The following is an 8405-nucleotide window of genomic DNA, read 5'->3' on the forward strand; positions in this document are numbered from 1 at the left end:
CCTTCAATAAACTGTCATGATTAAACAGTCATACAGATTGATTGATTGATTGATTGATTGATTGATTGATTGTTTAGTTGGTTAGTTGGTTGGTTGGTTGGTTGGTTGGTTAAACACGTTGGATAGGGTCAATTGAAACACGGAAAAAGAAACTAAGAAGATCTTGGACCCTATATTAAACACATGAGACGGAAACATGATTGATTGATCATGATCATGATCATGATTGATTGATTAATTGATTAGTTGGTTGGTTGGTTGGTTGGTTAAACACGTTGGATAGGGTCAATTGAAACACGGAAAAAGAAACAAAGAAGATCTTGGACCCTATATTAAACACATGAGACGGAAACATGATTGATTGATCATGATCATGATTGATTGATTGATTGATTGATTGATTGATTGATTGATTGATTGATTGATTAGTTGGTTGGTTGGTTGGTTGGTTAAACACGTTGGATAGGGTCAATTGAAACACGGAAAAAGACACAAAGAAGATCTTGGACCCTTTATTAAACACATGAGACGGAAACATGATTGGTTGATCATGATCATGATTGATTGATTGATTGATTGATTGATTGGTTGGTTGGTTGGTTGGTTGGTTGGTTGGTTGGTTGGTTGAACCCTATAAGAAACACATGAGACGGAAACATGATTGATTGATTGATCATGATCATTATTGGTTGATTGATCATGATCATGATTGATTGATTGATTGATTGGTTGGTTAGTTGGTTGGTTGGTATGTTGGTTGGTTGGTTGGTTGGTTGGTTGGTTGAAATTCAAACACACATAAAACTGTTTAAATAGTGCCAAAACCACATAATTTGATGACCTTGACCTTTGACCTTGTAACCTTCGTCAAGGTCATTGCTCCACAAGGTCATTGCAAAAGACCCTATGGGTCAAGGACCTTTTGTTTAAGAGTTTTGCCTAAAAATGGCTTTTTAAAAACCATCGATGGGAGTTATGTCCCTTACATGATGGTAAAATCAATATAGTCATCATGTAAAAAAGTTGCCCCTTGAAGTACCAAGCATTTTTCACTGCTTAATTTTTTTGTATCTATAACCGTTCAAGAGTTATAGGGAAATCAAAGACATATGAAAATCTAAAATATGACCTTGACCTTTGACCTTGACCTAATTTTCTAAGTTAGGAATCAGGGGACTCAAATAAAAACATTCCAGGGTTATACGGTTAACGGTTTATGAGTTAAAAAAACATACCGACAAATTTATTCCGTAAAGATAGATAACTCCTATAAAATTTCTTCGAATCGCTTCGATCCAAATACGCCAAAAATTACTGAGGATGTAACGAACAATTTGTAAAATGAATTTTGTCGATATCTTTTTTTGTTACGAAGGAGATGCACACAGATGATAAACAGTGAATAGGGAGATAACTCTTACAAAGAAAATGGTTTGGCTTAGCAGGGTGAAATTTAAAAGCGCATAAACTATACGATACAATATGAGAAATATTTAAGCGACATATTGCGAAACAAACATTTATCGCAAGAACAAAATTTGGCGGAAAAAAAAAATAATAATAATAATCAGAACAAATACAATAGGCTTTCCACAGAAAAGTGGAAAGACCTAATAATATGGAAAAATTTGGAGTTGTCGTTCGTTTTACGTTGATAGGATAGATAGCACACAACCTACATTCAGTTGTAAGTGGAGGGTTAAAAAAACGGGGGGGGGGGGGGGGGGGGGGAGCAAAAGGGAGATTTTTTTTTTTTATTAACGGAACAGAATGGTTAAAAAGGTTTTTTACAATATAAATCAATTGCTTTAAAAAAGCAATTGTAGGGGGTCTTTCCCCCTTTAAAATTAATTGAATTGGGGGGGGGGGGGGTTGTTTGTTTGTTTGTTTGTTCGTTTCTGTATGGGGTCTATATTATTGTTACCGGAGAAGTTTCATGTTTAGTTTGGAAAGTTTTTCTTTTATTTTAGGTACAGCGCGCGCGCCACATCACGTGACACGGGTTTATAATAACGAAAAGATAGTCTTTTTATTTCTTTTTAGGTGGGGACGTTAACAGACAACATCTATAGAGATGGAATGTACACAATGTAATTTCTTTTGTCATTGTAGGAAATTGACATTTTGATGACAGTTCACAAGTAGTGCATGTTTTGGATTTAATTGATCCGGTGTAACTTTAAAACACATTTATTGATTATTTTCTGATAATGTACATTTTTCAGCACCTGTTTGTAACACAGATTAGTATTTCAAACTCGGAGCGGACATTTTATTGTAGGTTTTTACTGAGATTTACGGACCTAGCAAGCGATTTTTACGGCATTGCCATTTCTTTTCTCTAGGAAAAGCTTTGAGAGATATCTGCACCAAGTTTTTTTATAAACGTTTAGTACATGTATGCCCTGCTGACTGCAAATTTTGAGGTCGATTGTACTTGTAGTTTCAGAGAACATGTGGATTTTTTTTCAGAAGTGACGTAAGAACAATATTAAATTTCAATTTTTCTTGAATAATTGAGAGTTTGTTCCTTCAATAAACTGTCATGATTAAACAGTCATACAGATTGATTGATTGATTGATTGATTGATTGATTGATTGTTTAGTTGGTTAGTTGGTTGGTTGGTTGGTTGGTTGGTTAAACACGTTGGATAGGGTCAATTGAAACACGGAAAAAGAAACTAAGAAGATCTTGGACCCTATATTAAACACATGAGACGGAAACATGATTGATTGATCATGATCATGATCATGATTGATTGATTAATTGATTAGTTGGTTGGTTGGTTGGTTGGTTAAACACGTTGGATAGGGTCAATTGAAACACGGAAAAAGAAACAAAGAAGATCTTGGACCCTATATTAAACACATGAGACGGAAACATGATTGATTGATCATGATCATGATTGATTGATTGATTGATTGATTGATTGATTGATTGATTGATTGATTGATTAGTTGGTTGGTTGGTTGGTTGGTTAAACACGTTGGATAGGGTCAATTGAAACACGGAAAAAGACACAAAGAAGATCTTGGACCCTTTATTAAACACATGAGACGGAAACATGATTGGTTGATCATGATCATGATTGATTGATTGATTGATTGATTGATTGGTTGGTTGGTTGGTTGGTTGGTTGGTTGGTTGGTTGGTTGAACCCTATAAGAAACACATGAGACGGAAACATGATTGATTGATTGATCATGATCATTATTGGTTGATTGATCATGATCATGATTGATTGATTGATTGATTGGTTGGTTAGTTGGTTGGTTGGTATGTTGGTGTGGTTGGTTGGTTGGTTGGTTGGTTGAAATTCAAACACACATAAAACTGTTTAAATAGTGCCAAAACCACATAATTTGATGACCTTGACCTTTGACCTTGTAACCTTCGTCAAGGTCATTGCTCCACAAGGTCATTGCAAAAGACCCTATGGGTCAAGGACCTTTTGTTTAAGAGTTTTGCCTAAAAATGGCTTTTTAAAAACCATCGATGGGAGTTATGTCCCTTACATGATGGTAAAATCAATATAGTCATCATGTAAAAAAGTTGCCCCTTGAAGTACCAAGCATTTTTCACTGCTTAATTTTTTTGTATCTATAACCGTTCAAGAGTTATAGGGAAATCAAAGACATATGAAAATCTAAAATATGACCTTGACCTTTGACCTTGACCTAATTTTCTAAGTTAGGAATCAGGGGACTCAAATAAAAACATTCCAGGGTTATACGGTTAACGGTTTATGAGTTAAAAAAACATACCGACAAATTTATTCCGTAAAGATAGATAACTCCTATAAAATTTCTTCGAATCGCTTCGATCCAAATACGCCAAAAATTACTGAGGATGTAACGAACAATTTGTAAAATGAATTTTGTCGATATCTTTTTTTGTTACGAAGGAGATGCACACAGATGATAAACAGTGAATAGGGAGATAACTCTTACAAAGAAAATGGTTTGGCTTAGCAGGGTGAAATTTAAAAGCGCATAAACTATACGATACAATATGAGAAATATTTAAGCGACATATTGCGAAACAAACATTTATCGCAAGAACAAAATTTGGCGGAAAAAAAAAATAATAATAATAATCAGAACAAATACAATAGGCTTTCCACAGAAAAGTGGAAAGACCTAATAATATGGAAAAATTTGGAGTTGTCGTTCGTTTTACGTTGATAGGATAGATAGCACACAACCTACATTCAGTTGTAAGTGGAGGGTTAAAAAAACGGGGGGGGGGGGGGGGGGGGGAGCAAAAGGGAGATTTTTTTTTTTTATTAACGGAACAGAATGGTTAAAAAGGTTTTTTACAATATAAATCAATTGCTTTAAAAAAGCAATTGTAGGGGGTCTTTCCCCCTTTAAAATTAATTGAATTGGGGGGGGGGGGGGTTGTTTGTTTGTTTGTTTGTTCGTTTCTGTATGGGGTCTATATTATTGTTACCGGAGAAGTTTCATGTTTAGTTTGGAAAGTTTTTCTTTTATTTTAGGTACAGCGCGCGCGCCACATCACGTGACACGGGTTTATAATAACGAAAAGATAGTCTTTTTATTTCTTTTTAGGTGGGGACGTTAAACAGACAACATCTATAGAGATGGAATGTACACAATGTAATTTCTTTTGTCATTGTAGGAAATTGACATTTTGATGACAGTTCACAAGTAGTGCATGTTTTGGATTTAATTGATCCGGTGTAACTTTAAAACACATTTATTGATTATTTTCTGATAATGTACATTTTTCAGCACCTGTTTGTAACACAGATTAGTATTTCAAACTCGGAGCGGACATTTTATTGTAGGTTTTTACTGAGATTTACGGACCTAGCAAGCGATTTTTACGGCATTGCCATTTCTTTTCTCTAGGAAAAGCTTTGAGAGATATCTGCACCAAGTTTTTTTATAAACGTTTAGTACATGTATGCCCTGCTGACTGCAAATTTTGAGGTCGATTGTACTTGTAGTTTCAGAGAACATGTGGATTTTTTTTCAGAAGTGACGTAAGAACAATATTAAATTTCAATTTTTCTTGAATAATTGAGAGTTTGTTCCTTCAATAAACTGTCATGATTAAACAGTCATACAGATTGATTGATTGATTGATTGATTGATTGATTGATTGTTTAGTTGGTTAGTTGGTTGGTTGGTTGGTTGGTTGGTTAAACACGTTGGATAGGGTCAATTGAAACACGGAAAAAGAAACTAAGAAGATCTTGGACCCTATATTAAACACATGAGACGGAAACATGATTGATTGATCATGATCATGATCATGATTGATTGATTAATTGATTAGTTGGTTGGTTGGTTGGTTGGTTAAACACGTTGGATAGGGTCAATTGAAACACGGAAAAAGAAACAAAGAAGATCTTGGACCCTATATTAAACACATGAGACGGAAACATGATTGATTGATCATGATCATGATTGATTGATTGATTGATTGATTGATTGATTGATTGATTGATTGATTGATTAGTTGGTTGGTTGGTTGGTTGGTTAAACACGTTGGATAGGGTCAATTGAAACACGGAAAAAGACACAAAGAAGATCTTGGACCCTTTATTAAACACATGAGACGGAAACATGATTGGTTGATCATGATCATGATTGATTGATTGATTGATTGATTGATTGGTTGGTTGGTTGGTTGGTTGGTTGGTTGGTTGGTTGGTTGAACCCTATAAGAAACACATGAGACGGAAACATGATTGATTGATTGATCATGATCATTATTGGTTGATTGATCATGATCATGATTGATTGATTGATTGATTGGTTGGTTAGTTGGTTGGTTGGTATGTTGGTTGGTTGGTTGGTTGGTTGGTTGGTTGAAATTCAAACACACATAAAACTGTTTAAATAGTGCCAAAACCACATAATTTGATGACCTTGACCTTTGACCTTGTAACCTTCGTCAAGGTCATTGCTCCACAAGGTCATTGCAAAAGACCCTATGGGTCAAGGACCTTTTGTTTAAGAGTTTTGCCTAAAAATGGCTTTTTAAAAACCATCGATGGGAGTTATGTCCCTTACATGATGGTAAAATCAATATAGTCATCATGTAAAAAAGTTGCCCCTTGAAGTACCAAGCATTTTTCACTGCTTAATTTTTTTGTATCTATAACCGTTCAAGAGTTATAGGGAAATCAAAGACATATGAAAATCTAAAATATGACCTTGACCTTTGACCTTGACCTAATTTTCTAAGTTAGGAATCAGGGGACTCAAATAAAAACATTCCAGGGTTATACGGTTAACGGTTTATGAGTTAAAAAAACATACCGACAAATTTATTCCGTAAAGATAGATAACTCCTATAAAATTTCTTCGAATCGCTTCGATCCAAATACGCCAAAAATTACTGAGGATGTAACGAACAATTTGTAAAATGAATTTTGTCGATATCTTTTTTTTGTTACGAAGGAGATGCACACAGATGATAAACAGTGAATAGGGAGATAACTCTTACAAAGAAAATGGTTTGGCTTAGCAGGGTGAAATTTAAAAGCGCATAAACTATACGATACAATATGAGAAATATTTAAGCGACATATTGCGAAACAAACATTTATCGCAAGAACAAAATTTGGCGGAAAAAAAAAATAATAATAATAATCAGAACAAATACAATAGGCTTTCCACAGAAAAGTGGAAAGACCTAATAATATGGAAAAATTTGGAGTTGTCGTTCGTTTTACGTTGATAGGATAGATAGCACACAACCTACATTCAGTTGTAAGTGGAGGGTTAAAAAAACGGGGGGGGGGGGGGGGGGGGGGAGCAAAAGGGAGATTTTTTTTTTTTATTAACGGAACAGAATGGTTAAAAAGGTTTTTTACAATATAAATCAATTGCTTTAAAAAAGCAATTGTAGGGGGTCTTTCCCCCTTTAAAATTAATTGAATTGGGGGGGGGGGGGGTTGTTTGTTTGTTTGTTTGTTCGTTTCTGTATGGGGTCTATATTATTGTTACCGGAGAAGTTTCATGTTTAGTTTGGAAAGTTTTTCTTTTATTTTAGGTACAGCGCGCGCGCCACATCACGTGACACGGGTTTATAATAACGAAAAGATAGTCTTTTTATTTCTTTTTAGGTGGGGACGTTAAACAGACAACATCTATAGAGATGGAATGTACACAATGTAATTTCTTTTGTCATTGTAGGAAATTGACATTTTGATGACAGTTCACAAGTAGTGCATGTTTTGGATTTAATTGATCCGGTGTAACTTTAAAACACATTTATTGATTATTTTCTGATAATGTACATTTTTCAGCACCTGTTTGTAACACAGATTAGTATTTCAAACTCGGAGCGGACATTTTATTGTAGGTTTTTACTGAGATTTACGGACCTAGCAAGCGATTTTTACGGCATTGCCATTTCTTTTCTCTAGGAAAAGCTTTGAGAGATATCTGCACCAAGTTTTTTTATAAACGTTTAGTACATGTATGCCCTGCTGACTGCAAATTTTGAGGTCGATTGTACTTGTAGTTTCAGAGAACATGTGGATTTTTTTTCAGAAGTGACGTAAGAACAATATTAAATTTCAATTTTTCTTGAATAATTGAGAGTTTGTTCCTTCAATAAACTGTCATGATTAAACAGTCATACAGATTGATTGATTGATTGATTGATTGATTGATTGATTGTTTAGTTGGTTAGTTGGTTGGTTGGTTGGTTGGTTGGTTAAACACGTTGGATAGGGTCAATTGAAACACGGAAAAAGAAACTAAGAAGATCTTGGACCCTATATTAAACACATGAGACGGAAACATGATTGATTGATCATGATCATGATCATGATTGATTGATTAATTGATTAGTTGGTTGGTTGGTTGGTTGGTTAAACACGTTGGATAGGGTCAATTGAAACACGGAAAAAGAAACAAAGAAGATCTTGGACCCTATATTAAACACATGAGACGGAAACATGATTGATTGATCATGATCATGATTGATTGATTGATTGATTGATTGATTGATTGATTGATTGATTGATTAGTTGGTTGGTTGGTTGGTTGGTTAAACACGTTGGATAGGGTCAATTGAAACACGGAAAAAGACACAAAGAAGATCTTGGACCCTTTATTAAACACATGAGACGGAAACATGATTGGTTGATCATGATCATGATTGATTGATTGATTGATTGATTGATTGGTTGGTTGGTTGGTTGGTTGGTTGGTTGGTTGGTTGGTTGAACCCTATAAGAAACACATGAGACGGAAACATGATTGATTGATTGATCATGATCATTATTGGTTGATTGATCATGATCATGATTGATTGATTGATTGATTGGTTGGTTAGTTGGTTGGTTGGTATGTTGGTTGGTTGGTTGGTTGGTTGGTTGGTTGAAATTCAAACACACATAAAACTGTTTAAATAGTGC

The sequence above is a fragment of the Mytilus trossulus genome, chromosome 6 (assembly GCF_036588685.1).
Source record: "Mytilus trossulus isolate FHL-02 chromosome 6, PNRI_Mtr1.1.1.hap1, whole genome shotgun sequence".
Taxonomy (NCBI): Eukaryota; Metazoa; Mollusca; class Bivalvia; order Mytilida; family Mytilidae; genus Mytilus; species Mytilus trossulus.